Consider the following 17276-nt stretch of genomic DNA (forward strand, 5'->3'; position numbering starts at 1 on the left):
GCAGTTTCCCCTTCTTACACAGGATCGGAAATTAAGTAGCAGGTTCACAGTCACCATGATCTTTTCTTGGGGGAAAAAAAAAAAAGTCTAATGCCTGTTTAGGAATTAGAGCTTAACAAATTTTACTTCAGGAAAACAGTTGAAACCTTGATTTAAATAGTGAAAATCATGCAGGTTCTGAAAAGAAGAGATTTGCTAGAAGTCTTTGAAATAAGAAGGAGAATTAGACAATATAATCTATTTAGACTTTCAAGCCTCTTTTACAGAGTATTACCAGAAAGCACCATAAAAACAAATTTTCAGAGGGCAAAATGAAGCTATACTGCGGTTAGAATCCAGCTAAGACAAAAAAAAATGAGTAGGAGTAAGCAGCTGATATTCAACAAGGCAAGCAGAGATGTTTTCCAGAGCAAGTACTTGCATTTCATATACAGCTGGTTTGGAAAAACACTTTAGAGATAAATGCATGTCTGAGCAGAAGTAATATCTCTATTTTCCCTGTCAAACTGACACATCATACGTGAACTTTCTCTGCTCATATGTGATGAAGAAAAGTCTTTCACTTTTTTGACCACTGAAAGAGAGAAGAAAGCATACTTTTACAAAGTTTTCCTTTTTTATAATAGTATGTAAGACACACAAAAAAACCCTAGACCAGTCACCTATTAGTTGAGAATTGCATCTACTCAGTCTTCAATCTATGGTCAAGTCGTTAAAAAAGCACCTAATAAATGTCATTGCTTTCTTTATTCTTTAATTCTTTTTTGTTATGATTATTCTGATGTCTCCCTTGGGAATTATTTCCAAGGTAACTAGTGAGAGGAGCACAAGTCACGGGCACTGGCTGGCTTTCTACTTGTTTCAAAGATAAGCTAAACTTAAAGGATCACCACCTCTTGACCTTCAAGCATAAGGGCCAAAAGAAAACCAACAGTTTATAAGAAATTACTGTCAACTGCTTCATGAAATAGCTGAAACTACAAGATGTACTGCCCACACACAGGCAGAGCAAATTCCCACACACAGACAGTGCCCACACACAGGCAGGCAGCCGTATTCTTCAAAGGGAAGGCACACGCGTGCCAGGGTCGTATTCAAAAGAAGAAGGGAAGAATCAAGCACAGCCGACTAGAAGTGCAAAGGCAACAGGTTCAGACAGGGACACTTACATTTTGCCTCCAACAGTTAGAAAGCAGACCTGAAAGAGCAACAGATGAAAACAGACTTGGAAGTCTTCAGAAAAGGAAGCATTTTATTGGTTCTCCTTAGTTTGGGACAATTCACTGAAACACATTGGATGGTGCTAAAACAAAACACATTCTCACCTACTGGCTAATTGCTTAGGTCAAAAGAGGTAATCTTCTCAAAGCCTCCTTAGCATGCTGCACTAGGATGACTTCAGGCGACTACGTCCTGCTTCTAGCCGACTTATCTCAGCCCATCCCTCTGCTCTTTGGGTGGGTTCTGGACTAACTTGAGTCCAACGCTTCAGCAGAAAAGCCATCAGCAGTGGGACACTTCATTCCAATTGTGTGGCCAACATTTCTTGCAGGGTCTGCAAAGATCAACCTCAGGGTGAAGAAACCTACTCCAGAATGACCCTTCAGTAGCCAGATCAAAACGTGGTTATACCAAGCCAAAACCAGACCATGTCCTTTTCATCCAGAAATATCATATCAGCCTCAAAGTACTTTTTGATTTTAAGAAGCTTTTACTTTATCCTTGTCCTGCCCTGTTGCAAATGCCTCCTTGCCTACATGCCTTGAACTGGGCAGGGCATGCTGGAGTCTTCGGGAATTGTCCTTTCAGCTTTAAAGTTTCTTCTGAATTACAGTTCTTCACATTTTCAGAGAACAAAGTATTTTGCGTATAAGCACAGAGAACTTACCATCACCTTGTCTGCTAGCAACAACACATTATTATAAAACCATTTGCACAAATCAAACCTCTTCCACTCCAGGACTCTCCTGGTGCCCTTGCCTCATGTCACCTGACATCCATTTCACTCTTCTTCTCCCCCCCCCAGCTGCAATACAATCTGCTTAGGTTACTTTTTGCCTCTCATTTGTAGTCTGTTTGTTTAAGACTATTTCTCAATAGACATATGTACATATATACACACACACACGCATATGTGTTATTCACATCTTTTCCCTATGGGTACATATGGCTGTATTTCTTGTTCTCTTTGTTGATCTTTTCTCTTTTCCATCTCTGCTTTCACTTTTCCTTATCTTTGCTTTCTTGCACTGCACTTTCATCCCCTCCCTATTCTCTCCCAGTTTTCTCAAAAATATTCTCACAGCTACAGGCAAAAAAAGCAAGAAGGCAAGAGCAAAAAGAGACTGCTCATTGCAAGAGCTGAAAGGGTGACTGCATAAGAGGTGTTCCTATCGCAATAAAATACACTGTTTGCGACAGCTCTCTCCATTTGCTACTTCACATGCTGTGGAATAGGAGGGCATTTTAAAAAATAATCAAAATAAGCCAAGTGTTGTTGTGGTTCAGTAAAAATTTGCACAGAGGTTTCTCAGTAGTCACCAGGATGTCAGGGCTGCTAAGAGCTGTCTTCACAGGATCAGCACACGAGACTAATTTGCTGTAATAGTGCCTTTAGGTTGTGACAAATAAAGCAGATTCAGGACTATTTAAAGTAAATGTTCAACCTCCAGAAAAACACTGAAGTTGGCAGAGGGAAATAACAGCAGCAACACAGTAGGAGCCAATCTGCTCTTTGAGTGAGCGCTGGGCAAAGGGCCATCGCACATTTTTGTTTTCCCGTGTATTATTCTCATTGGAGAGAACTTTATGGCCATCAGTGTTTATTAAGCTATTATATTAATAATAGCTTTTAGCAGGAGAGTTCTTGACTGACTTTTGAGCTAGTTCCAACTAAAAATTGTGTGTTGTTTCAGTTGGAGAAAGCATACTTTTCTCTGTTACTCTCAAAATATTATGCTTATTATCAAGGTAAACCTCACAACATGCTAGTGAGAAAAAAGGCTTTTTAAAGAAGAGAGCAAGTCTCATAATTAATTTCTGAACATCACCAGCTCAGGCAGATTCATGCCACTCTCTGCATCACTTGTACCTCCTTCTACCTTTCTCCCCAACCCTTTGAGTAGGTAAGCAGGGAAAATTTCGCTCTTAGAAGGTTTTTAGATATAATTTGATAGAAGCAACCAGGGAGACATCTGACGTCCATTCGTTTTTTCAAGTTTCAGAAAGAAGCAGCACCGTATTACCAGTCCTGTCTAGTGGATCAATGACATGTTCAATCCTGAGAGAGGAGCTTGTCCTGTAAGTCATAACTCATCAGATAAAATACTCCTTCAGGATCAAAATGAAATTTAGACCTGGGAAGCACATTTGAAACCTCTATCTTCAATAGGGCAAAGATTACCTGTGCAGAACTATTATCTGAAACAAGAAATTAGTGTACTATCTTGCTCTACTGTGGGGCAATATTTCAAATAATAGCAAGCTCCTGAACGGGTTATTTTTTCTGTGTAAACATTGGAATTTTCTCCTCCAGACTCACTACCTCAACTCAGCTTCACTCCACCAAACATATATTTATTCAGCCATATGAAAATCTGGTGTCATAGGACTGACTTTCAGGAGCACCATGCTCCCACATGTCATCGCTATTTTAATTCTAGAAAAATTAAGAAAACAAAACAGCCATTATACAGACACCCCAGACCTCATATTGCAACATTTCACTTCTGTTTGGTTTTGCAGCTGCTGCATTTTCTGCTTTACTTGTGCCTTTCTGAGACCTACCCTTTGCTGCAGGCACTGTACAAAGAAACCCAGGAATTACTGGGGTGTGTGAATGCACATATGTGTACGTATGCATGAGTATATATGAGAGCCCCAGGTTTCATCTAGAACAGGTTTTTCTTTATATACATTTTCTGAAAAGCCCTAATGTCCTAGGACTTATCAGGCATAGTCCTGAAAACTCTTTGAGTCCTTCCCGAGCTTTTCTTCCCATGTATCTCACCAGAGATTCTGTTTGAGCTTTGAGCATGCTCAAGGTTTGGCACTTGAGCAACAGCTACATGGAAAACCTCTTCCAGCAAGATGACACTTCTATGGGACATGTCATCATCCTCTTTCTCTCCCTCCTCTCCATTAAAGCTACCAGCTGATCTAAGTTCACCTTCCAGATACCATCAGACCAGCCATGCCTTGCAGGGCTTGTACAAACCAACACACCCGTCTACCCCTACCTTCTCAAAATTCCTATGGATGACTTCTGATTTCAAAAGACTGAGAAGAAAATAGCACATCCAACAGAAAGGATGCTGCTCTGAGAATTAGGAGACCTGTACTGAGTCATTTTTGCTCTGCCACATATCCCGTCTGCGGGCCTTTAACAAACTACTTCAGCTGTTTGTTTCTCTTTCCATTGCCACCTTTGGTGTAAGGAGATGGTATTCACTGGTAAGCCCAGCCACAGGACCCCACAGACTGGGCAGGAAGACATCCATCCATGGTCATGGGTGAAAACATATTACAGACCCCGAAGAAAACTGGCAAATCTAATGACCAACTGCCACCGTGCTAACCCTGAGCAGCACTGAGATGCAGCGTGCCAAAAGCACGAGGAAAACAGAATCTCACAGCATCGCCCCCAGACATTTTCCCGAAGACGAAAGGACCAGTACCATAGTGAGAATTGCTATGTAAAATAATGACCAGATCTCTTCTGAAGACGCATTAATCCCCATCTACTGAACTGCAGCGGGGCCAGGCTCTGCAGCGGGAAGATGGACAGCAAGGAGACATTACCCACACCTTTCAGTGATCTGCACGTCCTGCCTTTTGCCCTATCGATACCAAGACACATAGTTACTTCCCAACTTTGTGCTACTTAAGTTAGAAAATTACTTCAGTAATAATTGTTAAGGTGTTGAGGTCAGCAAAGCACTAGGAAGAATCACGGCTAATGAGCAAGCCATCGCTACTCTAAAATGAAAAGTGCCATAAGGCAGTGGAGAGTATCATATTAAAATTGGCCATAGATTTACAACTGCCAAATGGTATCCCTCATTTCACGGAGGGTAGGGTTTTTGGTTTTGTAGTTTTTAAAAGACTAAAGGCATACAGCTTTTGAACTTAGTCTAATCACCTGGAAACACATTCTGAACTCACTGTGTTAGTAAAGAGAACAAAGGCAAAAAGAAGGGCTTATAGTTTCACTTTCTAACTCCCCTTGTACCTCTAGCTCTTAAACACTTTTGAGAACTAGTTTCAGCAAGTTACGTACATGTCAACTCTCAGGCAATGATTTCTCAGAGAAATGTGTTGTGCAACTAAGGGTTCAACATAGGCAGTTGTGCAGTGCCCATGCATAATTTCACTTAAAAGCAAATTGTTACAGCCAGAGCCGCTGTAATCCAAGAGTGGGTCTGGACTAGGGAAAAAAAGGAAAAGCGTTTTTGACTGCCAGGAGATCTCAGTCCGTGGGGCATTTGCATCACCTCTGCAGTGCTTGTGCCATTGCCCGGCGAGTCCCTTGGGAGCCGCAGTCTCTCCGGCCCAGCCCGGCCGTTGTGTGCTCCTCAGAATGAGGTGACGTCACCAGAGACACGCAAAAAGCAAAAATCCACCCTTTCTCCAAGTACGGTAAGTGGTGATGTCAAGCAGGTGGTTCCCGTCCCTTGCTCTGTTTCTACTACTGAAGTAAATACCCACAGCAGTTTACGGCCAGTTCTAGAGCCAAGTCTTGAGTATCATGAATTGAAAGGATTTTCCTGATATTTTCATCCCAGGCCATCTACAGTCAATGCACTTTAGTCGCAAAACGCTGCCCCTCTCCCACCAATCTCCCCAAAACACAACCAGCCTGCTTCATGGAAAAAATCAGCCAAGCAAGGATCTCATGATGCAGTTTGTCACTTCCATCAACAACGCAAGCTCAGCTTGCAGCATCTAAAAGGGTAAAAATAATAATAATACAGGAAGCAACACAACTGACATTTAAAAGAATTTGATTGATGCTAAAGCCTGTGGGGAAAAAAAACATGGAGCTTCAGAAGGGGTAGGAACGCCACTCACTGAAATAAAGACTTTGAGACTTAAAGGTCTCAATCCTGGGGAAAAAAAAAGAAAAGAAAAGAAAAAGATGAAAATTATTCCTAGGACTTTTGTTCCTACAGAACAACAACAACAAAACACGCAATAACAACAACAACAACAAATGTAATGCTATTGAGGATGCAGTTTCAAAAATGGTGAGAAGTCCTAAAAGCTGTAATACATTCTGGCTAGAAAACAAATTGTCTCCACATTATTATAAGATTTAAAACAAGCAGATTTTGTCAGTGGATTTAGCATGATGAATCAGGCAAATTGGAGGCTGAATCATCACTATATCCCCAGGCATCTGCAGTGAAACAGAAAGGAAAGGAAAATAAAAAATTAGAGAAGCACCTAGAGGATGTTCAGGAAATCACAGGCACAGGCAATATCGAGTGGGAAAAAAAGAACCCTGATGTGGAATGATTGCATCAGGTTTTTTAATAACTGGTAGTATTCGGGAGCTATGAAGAGACAGAGCAGAGGGGCATCTGAACATCACAGAGCAGAGGCTGAACCCAAGGAGAATGGACCACCACAACGCAAACGCAAGAAAACCTGCAAGAACAGAAAGGAGCCCTGTGTAAGCGATTCGGTGGAGGTCACAAACTGAAACGTCCAGAAATTATGAAGAAGGAACCTGAACTAACTCCACCAGGAGCTGGAGGGCTGCACTCATCACCTGCTGCCCCGGGCTTTAGGGCGGGTGAAGCCGTTCTCGCCCTCAGCACAGGAGAGCTGCCCAACCTGCACAGCAGACGCTTTCGTCATGTCTGGAAAGAGCCCGGCGGCAACACCCTCTCCTGGCATCCTCCCTCTGCCGGAACACCGCTCTTCCGCCTGATTTCAGGAGGCAGCAGCAACGAACCAGCCCCCCCGCGCTGGGCGTCAGCCATGCTCTGGGGGACGGGGGAAAGCTGCTCTGCTGAGCGGGGGCCGCGACGGCAAACACGATGCTGCCCACGCTTGGGGTCTCTAGGAAGGCTTGTGTATAGGCAACGTGCACACCAAATGCCCTCACCGCACTAAGTAAAGCTGTGTAATTATGTGACTAAGGAGTTTACCAGTGGTTTTCATGAGCTTTCTTAAATGACTTTTAAATTGCTTGCAAGAACACATAAAAATTTAATAATAAAATGCCTTTTTTTCTTTTTCCTTTCCTTTCTTTTTTTTTTTTCTTTTTTTTTTTTTCAGAAAACTTATGCCTGACCTGTATCAACCTAACAGGAAAAAAGATTTTTTTTTTTCTGATTGTTTATTTGTCCCCTTTTTTCCCCCCACAGACCAGTACCATCAAGATATGCGTTACCCTGATGATAGAGACAAAAGCCACAGCAGTAATGCAAACCAACACCCCTGCTGCCTTGTGCTGCACACCGATCCCTGGTGGCTTCAGGCTGCTGGGGAAGGTGAAGGACAGAGAGTTGCAAGATCCGGCCCATCGCAGACGCCAAGAGAGCTCTCAGATCTCACTTCCACCCTTCCACGCTTGCAGGAAAGGCACAACAGGACTTTTTCTTTCTGTCCGTACAAAACCCAACCTGCTAGCTGAGGAATGGATAATATCTGTTGTAGAGGCTGGTTGGTTTCCTCCAGCAAGCTACAAAAATCACTTTTAAGTGGTATGCATAGCTTATCCTGCGCATTCGACACGTGGCCAAATGGAAGTGCTAGATGGCAACGAGGCCCCAGGTAGATCCCATTTTAGCTCCGACTCACTTAGGAAGTGCCTTGCTATTTACTTGACAGTCATTTCAAATACTTGCCATTGGAATTTCTCGTCTGCATTTTAGATCTGTACGTCCTCAATTCATCAAAACTCTTGTGCGCAGAATAGCGCGTACAGGACTTCCAGTGACCCTCTGTGGGGAGGACCACGATTATTCCTTGCAGTTCACACGCAGTCAGGTTTACCTGTGCCTGTCCCCGGCGAGAACACAGAGCGTCGGCTTCAAAAGCACCGGTCCGTAATTTCACAGATCTAACAGTCGCAGCACAGCTGCTGCGAAGCTGAAAACAAACAAAACGTAGGCTTGTGCCATTTACATAACAGAGAGAAAGCAGAAAGGAAACTTGCTCAGATCTTGTACGTTTGAACGTGGACTTCAGTGCGACTCTCTGAAAACGCCATCTAAGATTGAAGCTGCACTGAAGAAAGCACAACAAGCTGAAAACCCAAGCAGAGCTGTCCTTCGGCTTCGGCACTAGAACAGGGTGACTGACGGGAGAGGGGACGTGTCCTCAGCCCACAGCCAGGGCCAGGTAAACTGCACACGTCCACGGCGAAGCCGCAAAAACACATAAGCACTTTGGTTTAAAACTTCTCCTGAGAAGCCTTTCAACCTTCAGCCGAACATCAGCTCATTAGCAGTAGGTCAAAGCCACATGGTATTTAACTTTGGATTAAATATCACTCTCATTCTCAGCGGGAAGCCAGGGCATTAACATATGTCTTGTCGTGTATTTTCCCTTCCTGTTACATCTGATTAATTATGCCTTTTTCCAAAATCTTTTCTTAGATTCTGTGTGAGATGAAAACCCACGTCAACGGGGAGAGGACAAGCCTCAGGACAGAGACGGCAGCAGGGGGAAAATAATTCTTCCTTCTCCCCAACGCTCTGCTCTCCATTTAGACTGCAGCGAAACCAAGGGAAGGATTTTCTCTTGGTTGAATCTATCTTTCATTTTCCTAAACACTTCACTCATTGCACGACGTCGTTAACACTAATACAGGCTAAAAGACACAGGTCGTTTCCATACGGACTGGTACTGGTCTCAGTCACAGACTAACAAAACATACCGCAGTAACGATATATGTGTACCATGACAGTGAAAATATAATGCCTATAGGTACTTTCACTTCTAACTGGCAAAATCAGTTCCCTTAGTTTCCCGGTTTCTCAGCTCTGCCACTTCTTTTTGCATTTTGCAATAAATATTGTTCAGCTTCATGACAGGGTATTCCAAAGCTTTTAAAGCAAAACAAACTGGTTTATCGTTCTTTTAGCACAGAAACATTAAAGCTCTTTCACATTATGTTGAAAGCATTTGGACTAATATTTCGATGTTAAAAACATTGATTTTTCTTCTAGAAAGTGAGCAGGGTTATGGATGCAGCAGCTGACATTCACACGTGACACGTTAATGGTCAACTTGACCAGAAGTTATAACCTCAGATTTCAAGTTGCAATAGCCTCTTAATGAAAATTTGTTGAATGATACAGCTGTATTATTTAATTATTTCCATTATACCTATAGAAACAGATTTGCATGTTCAGTAATAGCTGAGCGGAGCTTTGCAGAGCAGATATAAATACTCTGCAGATTATCCAAAGAGCACTTTGAGCTGGAGATGTTCGTTTTCACGTTAAAGTGATAAATACAGTGGGAGAAGTCAAACCGTATCTGAGCGAAACAAAAAAGCATTTCAAACAAAAAGCAAAGCAACGTCAGGAAGGTTGCAAGCAGGCACCAGCCGTTCCCAAGTTCGCTCACATCTGCTCGCGCACATCCAGGCACACACTGTTTCCACCCTCGTATCTCCCGGAGGCTAGAGGGGCTTTGCCTCCGCGCCGTGCCAGCCCTTGGCGAGGGGGTGCTCCCTGTGCCAGGCACCGCAAAGAGCCTGCCATAAGGCATCTGAGAAATGCCTTGCTCTTGCCTCCTGACTGGCAACACGTAGGTGGAGAGATTCTGTACTGGGGGGGGGGGGAGGAAAAGGAAGAGGGGAAAAAAAAAAAAAAGGAAAAGGGGGAAAAAAAAGGGAAAAGGGGAAAAAAAAGGGAAAAGGGAAAAAAAAAGGGAAAAGGGAAAAAAAAGGGAAAAGGGAAAAAAAAAGGGAAAAGGGGAAAAAAAGGGAAAAGGGGAAAAAAAAGGGAAAAGGGGAAAAAAAAGGGAAAAGGGAAAAGGGGAGGAAAGGGGGGGAAAGGGGGGGGAAACAAAAAACCCACATGAAACTGGAAAAAATACATGAAAATAGAATATATAATATATAAAAACAATATACATTACTATTAATATATTACTACAATAATTAATGTGCTACTATATTAATTATTAAGTTAGGTTTATAGTTATTATATTACTGACAGTGTGTTTTGAGAGAGAGAGAGAGAGTAAGACCTATAATATAGGTATTATACATAAGCAAGGAGACAGAATTGGCAGCTGGCACAAACCCAGAAAAATCTCATCTGCCAAAAAAATTAACGGCCACTCTTTCAAGGTAAAACTTGCGTGGCCGCTTACGCACCTTCGCAGCCCCTTCCCCCTCGGCTCTATCCCGCACCACGCGACGCGCAAGCTCGCCCGTTCGCAGCGCCGTGCCCCGCTGCCGGCCGGGCGCCGTGCCCGTAAGCGCTGTTTGTAACGGCCCATGCCGGCTGCGTCCCTGCCTGCGCCCGGGTGCCCGTGCTGATGCAAAGACGGAATTTAAGACTACGGCTCCTCTGTTGTCGATTTTAGAGGTAAGCCCTCAGCGCGACCTTTCCCATGGGCGTAGCAATGCCCTGCCCGTGAACGTCCAGGATTTCACAGAGGAAAGAGTTTTATGGGAACGAAGGATTTGTCCATTTTGTAATGGGGTTTATTACTCCAGTAAACTGTCAAACACAGGAATACCATAGAGATAAAAGTGACTTTTAGGTTGTCAGGAAGTCATTTCAGGTTTTTTCAAATAGCCCGTGAAGGAGCAAAGAGGTGTTCACAGCTGAATAGAGGAGGTAAGAGGGGATTTTCTCCCCAGCAATACACTGCACAGAATAATATGGAAATTCATAAATGTGAGAGGCTGTATTTTATACCAAGCCTACCACAAAACCCGACTACGCTCTAGGCTTCAAAACCGTCCGAGACTGTTAAAGTTTCCCTTTTAATTTTGACTACAAACAGTCCTGGAAGATCTCTGATTATATTAATGGCTCTCATCTATCACTTAAACATAGAGCCACTTTCTATCATCTCTGTGATCCGAGAGTAAATGATCCCGACAGAACGACTTTATTTTTGATGTCTTTCTAATCATTTTGTTATTACCGAGTTCTGGTTTCGGTGATAACTCTGTGATTTACAAGTTATTGTCCTGGTTAGAGTATATTACCTTAAGCAGGAACCAGCATAATTTCATATCTATGGTGGTGTGTACATATACACACGTATAATTTCAGGTGGATGTATGTGTTTTATGAATGAATGCTATCTGCTAAAAATGGACCTGGTCCTTAAGAAATTAATGCATCTGGGAAAAACAGCGTTCCTTACCCGCGGGAGCCCCGGCCCCCCCGGGAGGATGCCTGTGGATCAAGGATGCACAAAGAGTGCACGGGATGCTTTACAGAGAAATGTGCCTCCTGCACATTTCAGGCCCCTAACACACTAAAATAAAGTTATTACTAATAATGCAAAAGTCTAAAGGCCAGAGGAGAAACTTTAATGACTGGGACAGTCAATTGGGTTCCAAAGCACCATAATCACTATTTATTCATACCTGTGCATCCACTCAAGCCGTGAGCAGGGGAAGGAGTTTACGGTTGCTCATATTGCACTCACCACGGGAATTTGGGGTAAGGTGGGGGTGCGACACCGCTAATCCTCTGACGGGCTGAGTTCAGCGGGGCAGCGACTGCTTTGGAGCACCTCCGTAACGCGCACAGATACTACGATGCTGTGGAAATGCTGCCGGTTTACACCAATTCCCTTATTCCTGTCGTCTCTGCATCCCCATCACAGTTCGTTATCGGTAACCTGCAAAGCAATGGAGTCTGGGGGTGGATACTGCCCCTCTTCAGGGACTTCTGGCTGAGCCATCCGCAGCCTCCACCGCACCATCAGGGCTTTGCTATCCCTTCTCCCACCCTCTGCCACCGTACTACAATCTTCAGCTATCTCATTTGGTGCTGAAACCCAGCTGCAGGCAGGGCTTTGAGCCTTGCGGTGCTGGAGGAAAGGGTCGGCGCTGCTTTGCTGCAGCACATCACCGTGCCCTGGGCACGCCGGTCCCAGCGAAGCTGCAGCCGTAGCTCTCGGCGAGGCAGGCGAGGCACTGCCATCGGTCCTCGGCACCAGCCAGCCAGCGACGGCCGTAAGAGCAGATGGTGAACGTCGTCCTTGTCACCGAAGAGCGTCGTACCTGCTTACAGCATGAGAGCTCGCGCCTGCTTCTCTGCTCCCCTGGAGATGCCCAGCTGAGAAACATCAGACGCTCTCACTGGGGTGTCCTCCAGCGCTCCGGCAGCTCTTCGCGACAACGACCGTTATTTCATACACAAAATTAGGGGTGCCTAAAGTGTTTTAACAGAGCCACCGAAACATATGGGTTGATACTAAGAAACACAAACGAGTTTTTAGCACAAGTTAGCATATATATTTTTTAATATATATATACACACCCTTTTTATATGTATATGTGTGTGTATATGCACGTGTTATATACGTATATACACATATATACACATTATACACCTGTGTACTATACACACGTGTATATACACACACCCACACACACTTTTCTCCCTCCAGAGCATTCATCTAGCCCTGGATACAACCTTGTTGCCCTTTTATAAGCCATCTCATTTTCCATCTCAAAGTCCCAAACAAAAATTTCACTTACTCTCCGCCAGCCTTTTACGGGAAGATCCCAGCCCTTGTTATCGGCCATGCTGGGAGCCCTGCTGCAGCTGCCTTCCCAGCACCTCCGGGCTGCTTTAGCACGGATCCTTTCCAGGGTGCAGACCCTGCTCGGCGGGCGTAGCCCTTTCTTGCTGCGGCCACACGCCGCAGTACATCGTCACATTGGCCAAATGTTTTGTTTGCGTGCGCCAAGGGATGATAACTGCTCCTCCTGACTGCCCTCTCGTCATTATTTACTGCTCACCAAACTTTCTGTCATCTATTCGTTTTATCACTGGTGAGTTTAGGTTTACTTAAAATACTATGATTAAATATATATAGTGTGTGAGTATATATATGTACGTATGCACACACAACTCATAGGTAGTGAGGATTTTATCAAGGAAAAGGGACCTTTTTTTTTTTTTTTTCATCTGAACTTTGTATTTCTGAAGGAGTTTCCAGGGACAGGGACTGAAATTCGCAGTCCACCAGCAGCTGTGCACGGGCAGCAGCAAAGCTCAGCCTTGTCAGGCCTGGGTTACCTGCATAACTCACGTTTAGCACGAGGCTGTTTTCTGCCTACTGAAAACAAACAGCGTCTGAACCTTTCGGCTAACGCAAAGCATCCCTGCCTGCCCAGCCCGGCCAGCACCGGCCGCGGGGCAGGGATCGAGGAGCGGCTCCAGCCACCCCTCCCGACCAGCGGGCAGGAGTGAGAACAGCAAAGCCTTCACCCCAGTCCGTGGAGGAGGAAACGGCAGCACATGGCAAGCAATACTGAAACAAGCGCCGAGGGATTTTTTTTTTTTCCTAGCTATTAAATGTTTCATGTGCAGAAAGCCAAAAACCAGCCCCCTCTGGCTAAAATTAGGTTTTGAGGGCCCCTCTACAACCCAGGCTGCAGTATTTATGATACAAGTGGGGAGAGGTCTCTTCCTCCCATAACTCCCTTTTTTTTTTTCCTTTTTACTCATGTTTCTTAAATTCACAAGAAAATCTCCAAATTGTGAACCTCCTGGGGAATTTCATCACCACACAATTTGCTCGCTACTGCCAATAGAGCCACAGAAACCACAAACTGCTGCGGCGCGTAGAAGGATGGACCAGATGGTTTCTACACCTAGATCACTCCTAAAAGATACTCATCCAAGCTGTGCTGGAAATCCCTTACAGAGGGAAACAAACGGGCAAGCAAAGACAAGGCTCTATGTTTCACTTAGAGTTTTGTTATAAATACACAAAACCGGATAATTTTGCTTGCTGCTCAGCCAGCCCTACGTTTCTCAACAGCTCCAGACAACTTGTACGGACCTTGCATTACCTTCGATATATTTTTCCCGTCTCTTTACAGGAGGGTCATCCTTGCTGCTGCCTTTCCACTGCTTGCGCACCGAGGAACCAGCCGAACCTCTCCCACCGAGCCCAGGACACGCTGCAGGTGGGCATCCCTGTCCAAATCTATTTTTGAAGCGATAAAGAAGGCAGGAGAGTTGAACACGTGCCCAGCCTGCCTCAGATCAGATGCTTTGTATCATATACAAGAGGCACTAGTAGTAGCGACACTATCTATGGCAGCTTTGGGTGTCACAAAGACAAAAAAATCTCATCAAAAGATTATTTACTTAAAGAGAAAGATATTCCATGGGAGGGGGAAAAGGTATTTTGGTTCGTGGCAGAACTATTCACCGATACGATTTTGTAACACTGAGAACTAAGAAGCTTTCAACAAATAAATAGTCCTTCCCGTTCCCAAATCCATCAAACTCTGCACCCTTGAAAATATCTTTATTAAACACTCTTTGTTTTCCTGCATTTTATTAATTATACATATACCATAGGCCACAGAGAGCTTTTTTCCCCACCTTTTTTCATGGCAGTAAAACTTTTAGGACTACCATTACTCCTGACCCCCTGGGAAAGGCTGCCTGCCCAGCACAGAGGGATCCACTGCTCTCACGTACCCGGCTCCTCTGGGGCACCCTCCTCTTACTGGTTTCAGTGGAAATGGGAACAACCAGCACCTCCGGCAGGCCTTCACCGATTCTCGGCTCCTGCTCAGGTTTCTTTGCTAGAAAGAAGATGAAGTATTTGCCGATGAGTGGGGAGCTCTGCAGCTCTTCACGGCAGCTTCCATAGCGTGGCTTCCAGAGAGGTCTGGGGCCATGAGACAGCTCTGGAGCCCAAGGACTATGAAAACAGCAGTTTCTCTAATTTAAACCTCAGGTTAAAGTGAGCTCTCCTCCTCTTCACAGTTTTCCAAACTGACTTCCAAGCATCTTTTTTTTTTTTTCTCTACATGCCAGTTCCTGCCCAAACAGCTTATCCTGACCCAGGAAATCTTTTCCCTAAGCTCATACTCTCTCCTTTCTAGAGACCAGTTTTATTTTTCACTCGCATGTCCTGATTTACTCTGTATCCCCTTTAAGGCCAGTTGCGCTTCATGCAATGATCTCTGAATTTACATGATCACTTATCTCACCGAGCACAAACTATAGACATAACTCATTTTAAGAGCCTGCTATTTTCATAGCACCCTCCAAAGCGGAGTGGCTTAAGACAGAAAGAAAGAAACTTGTTGAAGAAAGAAAGAAAGAAAGAAAATTGTTGCCGTACCTTTTTTTAGCATCACTACTGAAGTTTCTACATTTTTTTTTTCCCCAGTTCCAAAAAAAAGAAAAATGCTGTTGTGACCCTAAGGCAGATTTCTTATGGGGTGCTTTTACTAGGGAGATTAATGTAGATGCTCATACAGTTTCGCTGCTTGTCGGAAAGTCAAGATTAATTACTCCTCTAAAGTAACCGCCTACAAGAAGTCCATCAGCATTGATACTCCAACGGCTGCAGCACTTCGGTGGGAAGACACTGACAGATTTTTCTGGATATTCTCTGTTTAACGGCTTAAGTAGCAGCAAACACTACGAATTATGTAGATTTATAACGTATTTTGCTACAGAGCACAACATGCTGGGTAAGTCAGCCCTGAGAAACCAGTCGCCTTCCTCTACTGTCTCCACAGCGGGAAGAACCACTGCTGTGAATGTGCTGTGTGACAGTTTATTAAAAATAAATCTCACACCTGGAGGAGGAATATAAATGTTATTATCTTGTCATGCAAACAATTTTCAAAATTTTCTGTCAACAGTGTCAATTCTAATGACATCTTAGAAGCTGAGGGACAGCAGAGTAAAACGTTGGGCTTGTTCTCATTAAAAAAAAAGAGAAAAAACGCAAATCTTTGTGGGGCAATGGAAGAACCGCATCCTGTGCCACATCTGCAGCTCCATGGCTGATCTTTATCAGTACCAATGACACAGCCACGAGACAACCTTCCTCTGTGGGAAGCAGAGCGGGCGTCCTGGCTGCATCTGCACCAGGCAGAGGGTTTGGGCTAGAATCTGCCCCTTGGATGTCCCAGCACCGTGCTGGGAGCACATCGTCACTGATGTCAGCCCGGGGGCTATGATTTTGAGGCTGGCCCAAGGAAGTAGCTGAGATGCATGGAAGAGTGCACGTACACCCCTGGTAACCTTCCCTGCTCTGGTTGTACTTGCCCTTGAGAGGACACCCAGCGTGAGCAGAAGGTACAACCAGGAAAATGAATTAGCACACTGGGTTGAAAAACAAATTAATTAATAGCTACAGGAGGGGGATAAAAATAGAAGAAAAACCAAATAATCTCTTGTGTTTTTCAAGGAATTTGAACACTTACAGTCCACGGTGTCACTTAACTGCTCTTTGGAACACATCCAAGGACAAGGCTTCTGCACTGGGACGGCTATTCCCCCACTGGGCACCCTTCACGTTTCCTGGACCTTCCACCTAAACATAAGCTTCGAGACAGAGACCCTGCATAAGGCCGTGGGAATCTCCGGTCTCATACCAAAATTCCCCGACACTCACCAAGCAGGGCCACCGTGGGCACATCCCAGGTGTGGGTGCCACGGGGGGACGTCAGCGCGGGCTGGCCTGGCAGGGACTGCCCGAGATTGTATAGCAAAAATGGGCTTCAACTGCACTTCTGTTGTTGGAAAGATCATAACTTTTTCCATAAATTTGCCTGAAATTAGGAACATTCTGCCCTAGTAAACAGATGCTTTTATAGAAAAAGTAAGCAAAAAGACCAAAAACTTTCTCTTTTCATGGATAGGGAAGCAATCTTATTATTGCAGGCTATTATAACTTCGAGGTTTGTATCAAAAACTTCTCTAAGGGAGATAAATATCACATTAAATTAGCCATACAGTCCTAGAACTCCTACATTTTAAAATCGCCCCAAAGATCAGAAACTCACACAATTATCTCTACATCCTACACTCTCTAATGAACCTCTATATCAAACAGGAACAGCCATTCTATCCAGGGTTCGTATGGCTTCAGGACAGACACCAAATTTTAGCAGGAAAGCTCTTGCAATAGAAAGTTTGAGAGATGAGGATGGTTGGTTGGTTTGGTTTTTTTTCCAGATAATATCAGGGTTACATTTGATTTTTTTAATGTGAATCCTGCGATTGTGTCATATTCATCATAAAATGTATGTATTAGAAATACTATTTCTATTTGTGCTAGTTAAATAGGTT

This window comes from Mycteria americana, chromosome 6, assembly GCF_035582795.1.
Source record: "Mycteria americana isolate JAX WOST 10 ecotype Jacksonville Zoo and Gardens chromosome 6, USCA_MyAme_1.0, whole genome shotgun sequence".
Taxonomy (NCBI): Eukaryota; Metazoa; Chordata; class Aves; order Ciconiiformes; family Ciconiidae; genus Mycteria; species Mycteria americana.